Genomic DNA, 14,773 nt, shown 5'->3' with positions numbered 1-14,773 from the left:
TTTAACTCCAGAGAAATTCACCAACATCAACAAAGCAACTAACGTATAGAACATAAAACACCATACTTCGTGATAGAGAAATAATTGCAGTCCACTCCAAAACCTGTATTGTTGGGTTGCACATTTGTAATTATCTAAAGAAAATTTCGAGCAGGAGACAGAGAAAGGGAAATGAGGACTGGTCAGAAATTCATTGACGACCAGTTGAATCAATGGGAAGACGACTACAGACCTGAGACGTAGGGAAGGAAGAGAGTGCTTTTCATTTATTTATTTATTTATTGATCTCTAAAGAAAATTGGCCATCAAGGACTCATGACATTTTCATGTTGTCTCTCTTCGGATCTGCTGTTCTTGGGTGACAAAGTGATGTACAATCTGGTATATGGGAATTGAGTTCTGATTAATATGTGTTTCATACATACAACACAGCTCCTACATACAACACAACTCCAACACCAATGTACTCAACCACCACAATTTCAGGTTTAAGAGCTGTAGTTTGACTCTTTTGCTCTATTGAAAGTTTTTGTAAATTCCATAGGGAGAGATGCAAAACCAAGGGGTAGAGAGAGAGATGTGAAGGATCAATGTAAAGTTATCTACTTTACAAGAATTGCAGGCAGAATACACATTTTATTCGGAATCTTCAAGTACAATTTTCAGACTCAAGTAATAATAATTTTTTGTACATCATGTCATATATAGGAATGTATGTTAAACCAGAAATTCTTACCCATGGAAACCCTTCATCTTTTCTTGTACCTACTATCCCAAAAATGAATTTTTATAAGAAACAAGTAATGCTACATGTATTAATAGAGTAAGACAAAAGGATCAACGTAAAGTTATATCCTTCTAATTAATCATATGAACTTGATCATTTACAACAATGACTAACAAGTGTAACGTGTTGGTTCATGTTCAAGACGTCTCAAACAAATCAAACAAAATATTAGAAGACCCAATATGATAGTTTATGGTTAAAACTGGAATCTTTTGGTTTATCTTAAGGGAGAATAATTATGGACTTTTAATCTGCCTAGCTGCATCACCACATGGAGTAGTCGAAGATGAAAGACTTCGTCTGCTTAATTTCATCAAAGAAATTCAGACATTCAAAATATAGATTTAATAAATTAAGACACAAAAATTATACCGCAAAAACAGAATTGAAGAAAGAGGGAGAGAAGTTATGTGGTGGGAGTGGGGGGAGGGAGAGAGAGTATGAAAGGAATTAAGGTTTTGGATCTTTTGCTGGATTGCTTGAATTCAGTGGAAACCTTGGCAGACTACAACTACTAGCCTACCAGGTAATACGCAAAAAAAAATTTTAACTGTTTGCTCCTATTTTGGGGATTTGGTTCCATTGGATTCATGTTTTTGCATTCAGAGGAAAAAGGGCCAACAATTTTTTTAGCAAATGACAAGGAAAAAATAATCAGCATGCCTTCTATGCTTCTATATCAAGGGACTCCAAAGCGGTCCAATTCAAAGCTCTAGGCTCTCCAAGAAATTGGGATAGTTTATCATCCTTCACTATATATAATCATGAATATTTTACCATAAGCACATATCAGAGTTTATATGACCATGTAAAATTTGACTTTGGGTTTGCAGAAACTGTCATTTCTTATTGATCATGGAAATCCAGGACACCTATATCTGATGTTGAATACGATCATACCCACTGCTGATCAGATTCCCATCTCCACCCTTTATTTTTACTTTTGATTGCGTTAGCAACACTTATCCTTTAATTCTCCTTTTTTACTTCAATGAACTACTCTGTTCATAGCAGAACATTAAATTGCAGGGGAAAAGCTAATAATGTATATGTTCAGGGTGATTTGATAAGAACACCCCCTCTCTTTCACCAAATTAGACTCAGACCCCCTACTGTCAGTCACCATTAAGTGAAGAGTTAAAATGACTGTTATACCTTATTTACTACAACTCATATTTTAACCCATTCCTCTTCACCCCTACTTATACTTACCATCACCGAGACATCAAACGTAGAGAGACGCAGAGAGAGAGAGAGAGAGACACAATTTGCGGCACAACGCCACCATTGCCCGTGTTCTCCATCACAAAGGCAATTGTTCAAGAGGTGCAATGGAAGGTTAAGGAGTCCCTCTCAAAAGCCCCTGCCCTTCTCTCCCTTCCTCCTTCACAGAGGATGATCCGATCCCACTTGGGGTCATCTCCGGCTCATCGTAGAATACCAATCCTCTGTGACAGCTCTCGCCCAGGACAAAACTCAAACCACAATCATATGTAAGATCTCCACCACTTAGGCATTTGCATAAAGTGTTTCGTCTACATAAGCAAAAATTTGGGTCTCCCTGGAATCACCTAAAACAATTGACTGCTACTCATCCACTTCACTACCTTTCAGATTGCCTCCAGCAAATGACACCGAACCCAAAAGCTCCTAAAACAAACCCAGTCAACCGGAAAGTAAATGAGTACCATAAGCACCTCCCCAAAGAAAAAGTACATGTTTTTTGTTTCAATTGATGTAGGTCTAGTTCCATTTAGCCATAAGCACGGAACTAAGAGGCGATTTTAACCCTAAATAAAGCATACCTGAATGTCAGTAGCCGGGTATTCGTATCCGAAAGAAGTCCCAGTTTGTTTTTGAGTCCACCCTTTGAAGAAGCCCCTTCGGCCTGTCGAATTTCCCAGATTTTGATGCAGATTTTCCGTTCCCTCTTAGTGTTTTCCCTGCGTTTTCCACAGGGAAGGAAATCGAAAACAAACAAAAAATAACAATAATGTAGAAAAAACTCTCCAAAAAATTTTCTAGAGGTGCAGGCATAGTTACTTCTATGTCATCAATAATGGTTACACGGAATGGGGGATGTATGCCATTGGTGGGAGTGCAAACCCAACGATAAATGGTTAGGGGAACCGGTACATGGCCGGAAAAACCAAGAGATGACAAGGAGATTGGACGACACAATAGGGGAGAAAGGTATAGTAACTTATTACATAGGTATTTTAGGTACTTTATATTTCGTATGGGTATTTTGGTACTTAAAATAGAATATAATAATAGCTGACATCAACACATAAGGAATATTCCCTAACAGTAACTGGCGGTAGGGGGTCTGTATCTAATTTGGTGAAACAGATGGGATGTTCTTATAATAGTGGCATTCTCCAGGGGGTGGCGTTGTAAATTACCCATTAACATATTGAGGTTTTCAATTAGCTAAAAAAACCAGAAAGGGACCAAAAGTATTTTTTGGGTCTTCCTTTCACATTATAATTGTAACACTCATTGGGAGATTCTGTTGAAGAGAAATCCCAATCGTGGTCTTCCTTCCACAGGACAAGTTCAGATTCAATCACTGTCCTAAAACCCTATGTTGCAATCTAATATAATCAATTCCAGATCAATGATGACAAAAACAATAGCAGCAGAGAGAGAGAGAGAAATTTACCTGGTTCACAACTATCATCACCCATAGAGCCATTTCTAATGCAATGATTCCTTTTATTGCTTCAAAAAGGAGGTGAGTTGGCATTGGTTCATGCAATAAGAAATTATTAATAATAAATCAGTCCAAAATGAAAACATTACAGAAATAGTAAGCATCTATCAAAGAAGACAAAATATTAATTCCTTGGAAAAACAACTAAACATTGTTTGAGATGCAACGGTTATGGATAGAGTGTGACTCAGTTGCGATTGTTACTCTTTTTCTCAAGAGGAAACTTCCGTGGATAGCTCGTCAAAGATGGTTAAATTGTAAGCCCTTCTTGGAAGAGGTGGAGTGGAAAATAACTCACTGTTATCGTTAAGCGAACTCGGTTGCGGATTTTTTTGTCAAATCAGCAGCTCGGTTTGAAATCTCTTCGCCGGTTACAGCCTGGTCTGCGATGGTGAAGATGGATTTAGAAATGGATGACTCTGGTCGTCCTCATTCTAGATTTCTCTAGGATGTTTCTTTAAGCTTGTTTTGGGTGGTTGAGTTTATGGGTGTCTTCCTCTGCTAATGGCAATGCCGAAGGTGGAGCTTGTGCATTCCTTTCTCTTCTAGTGAGAGGCCTAGGCTGTTTTGCTCTCCCTCTTTTTGATGTACTATATATATTTGTTCTTTTTCCTCTTTTATAATTAATATACATGATTTTCTAGTGAAAAAACTAAACATTGTTTTTAGCTACAATATAGCATGTACAGGATGATCACATGACTTAAGATCGGTACAAAACTCTTCTAATTGCAAACAATACAAAATTAATTGAATAGACAAGCGAGTTAGAAATTTTTTGGTCAATCGAGCACTACATTTTTACTTCTCATACTGGCAATGATGTCCAAGAATAATGGGGAACATACAAGTATAGCAAAAGCAATCAACAGCAACATCTGTGTACATATATACACATGAAAAATGAAAGAGAAAAACCCACATCTCAGAAGCCTAGTTTCTTTAATATGTGCTACTTTAGCTACTTGTGCAAAGGCTACAGAATATGATGATGAAGCAACCGTGTAGAAGGCTTGTGGAACAGAAAATGTAAGCACAAAATCTTCAATGTGCTTCAAGACCATCCTCCCAACACCATCTAAGCTGACTCTCTTTGAAACAAATCTAAAGTACAATTAAGTTATAGAACATATGAATATTTGTATAAACTGACTTGCCGAATATGGTTATGAAGGAGAGAATCAACTATAGAGTTCAAGAACTGGAAATCTGACTTGTCCTAGTGTTCTTAGATCTGAAATAATATAAACCAAAAAAAAAAAAAAAAAAAAAAAAAAAATAAAAAAATAATAGAAGAGAGAGGGAACCAGTAGTCACCATATACATATAGCAGAATACATGAAGAAAAAAAATATATATTCAGAAACCAAAATGCTTCAGAATAAATGAAGGAAAATAGAAACCTCCTCCATTGAAGGCCTTCTATTGTCAACAGAATCACTCCTTCATGAGAGGACCTAAGTGCTCTAAATCCATTAAAAAAAAAAAGATTGCAATTCAGCACAAGTAACTATGGAAAATTAATGATGGGTGGGAAAGGTGGAATTACATAGCAGAATACATGAAGAAACACACACACCAAAAAAAAAAAAAAAAAAAAAAAAAATCAGAAACCAAAATGCTTCAGAATAAATGAAGGAAAACAGAAACCACCTCCGTTGAAGGCCTTCTTTGTCAACAGAATCACTCCTTCATCATAGGACCTAAGTGCTCTAAATCCATTTAAAAAATATTGCAATTCAGCACAAGTAACTATGGAAAATTAGTGATGGGTGGGAAAGGTGGAATTACACGGGCACTTTTTCTCTGAATCAAAACATCGAATAAACAGATACATACCAGAAAAATCTAATCAGAAATTAAAGAGCAAGCAAACCGATACATGCCAGTAGATAAAAAATCTATGATGAGTTCTAGAGACAGCAATTGGAAATTGATTTTGTCCAGATCTCCAATAAAAGGGCATCAGGTTCTCATTGCAAAACCTCTTTTTCTCTTATAGGGCATTGGGTTCTCATCACAAACCTTTTTCCCGTGGTTTGATCTATAGACAGCGTTTGGAAATTGATTTCATATGTTGTTCCTCCTCTCACCTCATCGATGCCTACATTTAGCAACAGCTCAGAGAAGAGTCTCTTGGATGATTCTATTACAAATAAAAGAGAAGCATTTAGAACTATGGCTAGCGATTTGAGGTTTCTCTGAATAAAAATCATAAAGGCAACTAACAGAGTCTTGATCTAGAGTTGTGATTCTATTACAAAGAAAAGAGAAGCAATCAGAGAATAAATCGCACCTCGAGTTTCTTTGTACAAAACCCTACATTTCAACCCTCCGCTGCTGCAATGGAATTCTTTCCATCATCAAGCTTGGGATTCAGATAGAGACGAAGTGCAAACGCAAACGGACTTGATTTCTTTCCATCACTAAGCTTTAGATGCAGGCGGAGAAGAACATGAGACGGAAGGCTTGAGAGATGAGCAACTGTGAGAGAGAATGCTGGGTTCAACAAGAGCAAGCTGGGATAGCTAGGTCTGCCGGGGGGAGAAACAGAATGAGGATGAGATGAAAGAGATCGTGGGAAAAAGAGTTTAGGAGCACGAACAAGAGGGTTTTGGGAAAGAATTTGTATTTTAAAATTAAAAAAGAAAAAATTAAAGAAAAGGATACCAATATATGGAAAAAATAAGAAAAAGTAAGATGAAAAATAATAAGATAAAGATAATATTTAAATAAAAAAATGAAGGATAAAGTAATCAAGATTAATCACGAAATATGAAATATGAGTATAATAATAATAAAAAAAAGTACGATACGATATATATTATATTATTAAATAAATACATATACTCACGTTTTGTGACTAATTTTTATTTTATCCATTTTACCTTTTTAACTGATTTAAATGTCTTATTTTCCTTATTTATTTATTTTTCTTTTCAATCCTTTTAATATTTTTGATATTATTGGTATCTTTAATATTTTTTTAATATTTTGATATCATTGAAAATTAAGTTAAATAAAATATCTTTCTAAATTCTCTCACGTCAATTGATTTCCTAATCTTTTCTTTACTAGCAAAAAAAATCCTAAAATTTCTAATTTTTGGTTTGAATATGGTCTCTCTCTCTCTCTCTCTCTCTCTCTCTCAACACTCGTACTCTCTCCTTTGCTTTTCTCTCTCCTCGCTGCAATACCAATACGCTCGCTTCAATATTCTCGAAGCTCCACCAGATTTCTCTAGCAGATCATCCAGAGTACCTCTGGAAGCGTACTCCAAGAAGACATTGTAAAACTCACATCCGATTCAACCAAAGCTCCACCAGATTTCTTGAGCAGATCAGCCAGAGTACCTCTGGAAGCATACTCCAAGAAGATATTGTAAAATCGCTAACCGTTTTCAATGGTGCGGTCGTCTCCGTGACAGCGAACGATTTGTGGGCAATCTCTGAGATGGGCTAAAATTTCTCTCTCACTTTGAAGCGAAGAATACTCGAAAACAACAGCTGATTTCACCGCCATCAACTGAGGGAGCTTGACCAGACCAAAATCTCATGCCGGGATCGCTAAATTCAAGCTCTCTACATTCAATTTCGTTTGATGCTGAAACTCTACAAAGACAGGTAATGAAACCTAATTTTTCTTTTATTGATTTCTGGGTTTTTACCATGGGCTGGATTCATAGAAAGTGTTGATGTTAATTTACGGAACTGATTTGTAGTTCCAACTTCTAGCAGTAGTTTGGTTTGACAAACACGAGCCTTGACTTATGGAAGATAAAAAGAACTGTTCACCAAATCCTATTACTTCCTAAAACCCCTTACTCATATTGCATATGGTAAGGCAGAGTACATCCAAGCAGCTCGTTCTCGGTAGAATATTGTTCTTTCAATGGCGACAACTGGTTGTATTGTTGAGCAATTGTTGACTCCAGCAAAAGGATGGCCAAAAAAGATTAAATCTGTAACAGAAGGAATTTGATCAAATTTTCTCCTTTTATCATGCTATTACTACCATTACTGCTGTACTATTTTTTTTTTTGGCTCAACTGTGTACCAAAATAACTGTTTCTAATAGGGGGAAAATTGATGATAAGAAATACCTCAAAGCACTCAATAATCTATTGAGAATTTCAACCCAAAGGTCCAGCATAGATTAGTTGTCCTCCTTGTGGTTATGCACTTTTAAGCATCATGTTGCAGAAATACTTCTTTTGATGGGATTTGCTTTCTGGTGGTTGATGGGCTGCACCCTTTGATATGGGATTCCTCATTTTTATTTAGCCTTTCGGTTCCATTTGGTTGTAAGTGGAATAAACGGGAAGGGAAGTGAAGTTTTTATAAACATTATCTAACATGATTGTGTTAAACTAATTAAGTTTATTTTTTGAAATCAGGTTGAAGTTGCTGAAGTTATGCTTCCAGAGGAACATCAGTTAAGAAACTCCTAACAACCACTGAACCTGAAGGAGGAGAGATTGGCTTTGGAATTGCAGCCCTAGAAATTCCCCCAAACTATTGACAGAGGTAAGTGGTACATTCTTGTTGTTTTCTTGGTGGCTGCTTTTTAGCTATTTCTGTTTCCTTATATTAGGACCTAATATTTTTAAATCATTCTTCAAGAGTATTTTCTTTCCATGGTTAATGTTCTTATTTTCAGGAAAGGGGACGGATCAGAAGTACATGGACTGGTGGGAGAAATTATAATTCTGAAAATCAGTTCGATCTTGTGAATTAGTTTAGGAGTTGTAACTCCAAAACAGAGGTTAGCTTGCTGGACTTGTAGTGGCCTGGATCCTTCTTCTGAGAAACTTGATGGGAAGACTGAAAATAGGTTGTTGGAATTCATTATCTGTTTGTGGAATTTATCCTTTGCCCCCCTTTCTTCTTATTCTCCTTCTCCTCCTCTTCCTCTGCAGAGACATCTACTAAATATTTTAAGGCAACTTTATTAGTTCTCTTTGTTAGTGTATTAGATATGTATGTATTATATGCTTTCTCATATGGAAGGAACAACATATTAATAATCTAAACATGTCATTAGTGTGACAGTTCTGCTGGTACTTTGGAAACAAGGTACCAATTTTTGATTGAATAAGGATGGATTCCTGCAATATTTGAAGGCAATTCAGACCATGTAATTGGGTAGACGAAGAATACTAAAGAGGAACCTTGGTGATATTCCTAGCTTATGAGGCCCAGCCAAAGATCATGCTGCCCAGCTGGATATTCTTTTCAAATGGATGTTAAGAAGTGCCATTGAAACTGTTGATGAATTGGAAAGGCTATTATGTTGCGTGACTGAGACTTTGTTTTGGAGAAGATATTACTTCGTGAGTCTCAATTGCTGTGACTGTTACCGTAATTCTTATGGGATGGATCTGTGAGCCTTGGTGTTTTTGGTAGGATTTTGTAACTATGTACTCCTGCGTATTGTGATTCTCCTTTCATGAATTAATTTTTAATTATCAAAAACAAAAATATAATTGTTATGTTTATACCTCCTTGCAGATTTGAATTTTCTAAATACATTATGATTCAGATACTTGCGTTTCCATTCTGGTATTAGGTTATCTCCATGTCAACAATAAATAATAAACGAATCCTTCTTAAAGGATCTCATTCATCTTTTGTATTTGAATCAATTTCAGGTGAGAGCCACAACCAAGCAGAATACATCATCGACTCTTCAAATTTGAAGTTGCATGCATTAAAAGTCTTTTGATAGATCTAGCAAACTGCATCCTTGTTTTGGTTCTTGGACTTGTGAACAAATGATAGCAATGTTTAATCCATCTAAGTAGACTTAATGAATTTCAATATTTTTTGAGGATGTAATAGAATGATACTTCAATTCTATAGTACATTTATATTGTTTGCTTCTGTAATAGGTATGTTCCAACGCACTTGCGTCTTATGGTTTTTGAGTTGGGTTAAGAATTCCTTGCGTGCTGTCCAAGAGTGGTTTATGGATTCAGAAAAAGTTGCACCTCCCATTCGAATAATAGTTGCTGATGGAATTGAGGATGTCACAATAAAGGTATCATCTGATACCTGGAAATTATTTTTCTGATATATGTATTTGAGTAGGGAAAAGGCTTGATCATAGTTTTTAAGGCGCTGGTAAGGCGACAGCGCTGATGCGGTCTAGAGATAGTAAGACAGTACTCCGCCTTATGTGAAGTGGCGCCTTATGGGTTTTTTTTTTTTTTTTTTTTTTAAATTGCTAGATGAAGATTCCAAATATAGATTTTTTATTGGTAGGTGTATGGTTTTGTTAACACTTGAGATGTATGGGATCAACTTTACTCCATCAAAAATAACCAAAACAAACAAAACAAAAACACGATTCACAAACCGGGTTTGGATTTTATCAAGGGTTTTAAGAAAGGGCTTTGAGAAGGAATCAAGGAACAAGGAAGAACCATTGATCCAGGCCACCATTTTGCTCCGGCAGCGGTGAGCTTCATTCTTCTTTGACGGGAGTAGAAATATAGTGGATGACCTTAGGACTTAGGCACTCATTTTGGCATCATAGAGGTAAGTATAATAAATACTTATATTTTTTTATGTCTTCTTTTGTTTATATTTATAATTTTGTTTCATAATTATGTATTTATATTATATGCTAATATGTTATGATGATTAATGATTGATGATTGATGATTGATGAAGATGAACTTAGTTTATTCACTTTATTGATTTGTTTTCATTGGTATGAATATGAACCTTTAATATTTATTTAACATATGAATAATAGGATTCAACTAGGATTTGAGCCAAATAGATTGGTTTTATAAAAAAAATTACACAGGAACGCTTTAGTTGATAAGGTGACGCTTTATGCCCGCCTTATCTCTAAGGCGCTCTGAAAGACCCTCAAACGCCTCCGTTGCCGTACCGCCTTAAAAACTATGGGTTTGATGCATTGAATTGTACTTCTCTTGAGTATTGGGCAATTTGTTTTGAGGCTTTCTTTTCAGGTTAAACATTGAAACACATTTCCGAAACCAGTGTTGTCTTCAGTTCTTTGGATATTAACCTTGCAAACTAACAACTTTTATATACTAATTTTATGAAAAATGGCATACAATAGATAATTATTTTAGTCAATTTTTTGAAGGATTACTTGTCTGAATTTCAGTCAGCTAAGTCCATAATTTTAGATGAAGGACAAGAATTATCTGGCCGTGAGTGACTAAATAAATTTCTAAAAAATATTTTCATTTATTGGAAAACACATGTAGTTTCAGTGTGAAATTCTGTATGCCTGTTAAGTTTTAAGAAAGTTCTCATGTCTTGTGTTATTTATGATAATTTTAATGAGGGTAGGATACACCATTGTTGCAGGCATCTATAGAGCTTTTGTTCTTGGTGCCCGTGCATCCCTATAGCAGTGGATCTATCCCACTTCTGCCTCTCTCGCGTGCATATACAAATTCTTTTTAACTTTATATATATATATATATATATATAAGTGCATGTACTATTATTTTTTTTAAGAGGGATTCTTTTGTCTTGAAGATTGAAGTTGTGAGAGTTATTTTTTAGGGAAACCCTAGATCTGCCAAAAAAACTATTTGCAAGGTTCAATCATGGTAGCGCTTTCAAAATCTAGATCTGCAGTAGCACCAATAGCTCTAGGGCTATACTCTCTTCCGGTTCACAGGTAGCTTCTCCACTCCTGATGCGGATCCAGGTTCCCAAAATCAGGAATTGGATCACTTAGGGCCCACCAGAATGACTAAGAAGCTCAATGTAATGGTTGAGGGGTATTCTTATAATTTCATAAACAATTTTAAGAGCTTAAGAGAGAGGAAAATAAAGAGTAGGGTCAAACTGAAATATAAAAGTAGAAGAGGAGGGGTAATGTGTAATTGTTAAAGTGAGGGGGAGGAATAATAGAACACAATTTCAGGACAGGGGCTTTCATGTAATAACAGGTAATAAATTCTTTTAAAACAAAAGAAAAAAAAAAAAAAACATGTTCCTTCTTCTTCTTATCGTGAGAACCAGAAACCAGCGGAACAGAAAAAAAAAACTCCGATCGATCAGACTCCTTCGATAGAGCTTGGTTTGACTTGAACTTCGAAACGAAGGTTGCCAGCCTTAGGGTCGCTTGACTCCGACAAATAAACACTTCAAACAAGAAGTAAGAGGAGTTGTATTGTCCCTGCAACTCAGATCTGACAGTAATAGGGAACCAGATCTGAACTTGGTCTTGAACCTCTTGATAGAACGACCTTCTAGAGACGAGATTCTAGGGCTAGGGTCGCCTAGGGAAGGAGAACCCTCCACCAAAATCTCAGTCCAAGCAGATCAAGAATGAGGGAGATCGATCCCTTTGTTTGGGACTGCAACTACCGCCCAGAAATAGAGAAAAGAATACAAACCAGAAAAGGAAGAGAAAAGTAGAAGAAGAAAATAGAAAGAGAAGAAAGGAGAGAGTCACGGCAGCCAAAGCTTCAGCCAAGTAAACATCCAATTTCAAATCAAAATTTCAAATCTAAAACTGAGTTCTTCTCTATTACATGACTAATATAAAGGAAAAATCAAACAATTAATGGAAAATACTTGAAAATGGAAACTATTCTAAAATTAGAAGCTAGTTAATTTAAAAAGAAATTATTTCTAAAACAATAGAAAATCAAATCGAAAGATATTTCTTTCCTAAGTCCATTGTGCAACTGCATCAACTCTCCAGGTCTTAAAAGAACTCGACTCCGTCGAGTTAGGTCGTACTCCCAAGATACCTTTGTAACTTGCTCGCTGATGAGGTGGCACGTATCTCGAAGTAGAAGATGAGAACATAACACCAAGAGGAGGGAGAGTAGGCTGACGCGTCACTAGAGCTGGAGTCAGTCAACGACGTGGCATGTCTGATAATGCATGTGGCCTCATTAAATACATACGACCTCCTTGCTTCACCTTGATGGTTTTCCGTGCACCATCATAGAGAATGCCTGCATGTCGCTGCCAAGGTCGCCCTAGAAGAATGTCGTAATGTACCAATGGGGTGACCAAGCAGGTGACATGGTACTGTAGTGGCCCAAACTGTAGGTGTACTCGAACAACTGCAGTGGCCTCTTCTCGAGCTGTGGGTCCAAAACATCGCACGTGAATCTTCTTAAAAAGCTGTTTCTGTGGAAGGTTGTGTGCTCAAACAAATTCAACAGATATAAAATTTGCCTCTGCCCCAGTATCAACAACTGCATGAACATCAGTATGGTCAGAGCCATGCAGGAAAGTACCTTTCTGTCTGAAGAGAGGAGCCTTATCAACTAGTCTATTCGAAAAAGATGAAAGGCTAGCTGAATGAGCTTCTACATCCTCATCTTCATCATCAATAATATCATCGTCCTCGAGGGGATAAGGATATAAATGAGATTCATCTTCACTCTTCTCTATTGGTTGCTTCTCTGCTACGTTCACAGAACGAGTCCTGTTGGGACACTTGTTGGAATAGTGACCCTTCTCGCAACAACTATGGCATATGATATTCTTCACCCCAATACTATCCTTGTTGAACTCTGACCTTTTCTCTTCAACTCTGCGAGCTTCAGGCCTCTTTTCCTCCATACGTGGTGGAGGTCTATAAACTGAAGAAGTCTTGAACATACCTTTCCAATAAATGGACTTTTCTTCAGCTGTCTTGGCATGAGCCGCTGCCACATCAACAGACCTGAAATCAGTGTTAGTCAACTCAAGTCGAATCTCAGTACTTAACCCACTGATATATTGCATCACCTGTTACTGGTCTGTTTCCTAAAGCCGACACCTTAAAGACAATTTGTGGAATTCGAGGGTGTAAGAATCCACATCTTTGTTCCCTTGTTGCAAGTTAAGTAATTTATGGAACATTATCTTTTCATAATTAAGAGGAACAAATTTTTCAGTCAGGATCTGCTTCATGACCTCCCAATTGATGGTCCAAGTCTTCTGACAAACCTTGCATATAGTACATCATCCCACCATGAACATGCATACTCAATAAACTTGGTGATGATGAGTTCACACTTCTTCACGTCTGGAAGAGACTTATACGCAAAAATTCTCTCCACTTTAGTAAGCTAGTCAAGAAATTCCTCAGGTCCCTTTTCACCACTGAACTCGGGAACCTCAACTTTGATGCCATAATCTCTGTCAGAAAATTGCCGGGTAACATCCTGGGGAACAACTAGATCAAGTTGTTGCCTCTGAGGTGTGTCTTCGATCCGTAAAGTGTTGAGTTGAGGAGGTAATGTAGAGGATCCTTCTTCAGCTTGCTTGTCGGACCTCTTCATAAAGGCAATCATCTCTTCCATAAACTTATCAAACTTGGCTTCAGTCCTCTCAAGCCTAGCATCAGTATTCTGTTGGTTCTCGGCTAACTCGCGGTACAATTTGTTCAACTCAGCATTGGTAACGTTACCTGTCATGGTTAGGGAAGTGCAGGAAATTTTGCTCTGATATCACTTGATGCGGATCCGGGTTCTCAAAATCCGGAATTGGATCACTTAGGGCCCACCAGATGACTAAGAAGCTCAATGTAATGGTTGAGGGGTATTCTTGTAATTTCAGAAACAATTTTAAGAGCTTAAGAGAGGAAAATAAAGAGTAAGGTCAAACTGAAATATAAAAGTGGAAGAGGAGGGGTAATGTGTAATTGTTAAAGTGAGGGGGAGGAATAATAGAACACAATTTCAGGACAGGGGCTTTCATGTAATAACAGGGAATAAATTCTTTTAAAACAAAAGAAAAAAAAAACTGTTTCTTCTTCTTCTTATCGTGAGAACCAGAAACCAGCGGAACAGAAAAAAAAACTCCGATCGATCGGACTCCTTCGATAGAGCTTGGTTTGACCTGAACTTCGAAACGAAGGCTGCCAGCCTTAGGGTCTCTTGACTCCGACAAATAAACACTTCAAACAAGAAGTAAGAGGAGTTGTATTGTCCCTGCAACTCAGATCTGGCGGTAATAGGGAACCAGATCTGAACTTAGTCTTGAACCTCTTGATAGAACGACCTTCTAGAGACGAGATTCTAGGGCTAGGGTCGCCTAGGGAAGGGGAACCCTCCACCAAAATCTCAGTCCAAGCAGATCAAGAATGAGGGAGATCGATCCCTTTGTTTGGGACTGCAACTACCGCCCAGAAACAGAGAAAAGAATACAAACCAGAAAAGGAAGAGAAAAGTAGAAGAAGAAAACAGAAAGAGAAGAAAGGAGAAAAAAATAAGAAAGGAGAGAGTCACGGCAGCCAAAGCTTCAGCCAAGTAAACATCCAATTTCAAA

General features: G+C 37.1%; 2 long non-coding RNA genes across 7 annotated transcripts; one reads left to right on the top strand and one right to left on the bottom strand.

Moving 5' to 3' along the window:
* Window positions 1–2,605: 2,605 nt before the first annotated feature.
* On the bottom strand, window positions 2,606–6,077 carry LOC122060257. The gene is made up of 4 exons (XR_006134288.1): window positions 5,800–6,077; window positions 5,529–5,649; window positions 3,453–3,511; window positions 2,606–2,730 (listed from the first exon to the last, which is right to left on the bottom strand). It is a non-coding gene; the product is annotated as an uncharacterized LOC122060257 (long non-coding RNA).
* A 539-nt stretch (window positions 6,078–6,616) lies between these two features.
* On the top strand, window positions 6,617–9,561 carry LOC122058927. Of its 6 annotated transcripts, none has more exons than XR_006133985.1 (5): window positions 6,617–7,126; window positions 7,900–8,029; window positions 8,163–8,835; window positions 9,014–9,064; window positions 9,154–9,390. It is a non-coding gene; the product is annotated as an uncharacterized LOC122058927 (long non-coding RNA). The 6 variants fall into 6 exon arrangements; XR_006133983.1 differs by having other exon boundaries at window positions 8,163–8,904; XR_006133982.1 differs by having other exon boundaries at window positions 8,163–9,064.
* The last annotated feature ends 5,212 nt before the right edge of the window (window positions 9,562–14,773 follow it).

Source organism: Macadamia integrifolia, chromosome 13 (genome assembly GCF_013358625.1).
Source record: "Macadamia integrifolia cultivar HAES 741 chromosome 13, SCU_Mint_v3, whole genome shotgun sequence".
In the NCBI taxonomy this organism is placed as follows: domain Eukaryota; kingdom Viridiplantae; phylum Streptophyta; class Magnoliopsida; order Proteales; family Proteaceae; genus Macadamia; species Macadamia integrifolia.
Note: the sequence above shows the minus strand (reverse complement) of the source record. Positions and strands in the feature narration are given on the sequence as shown.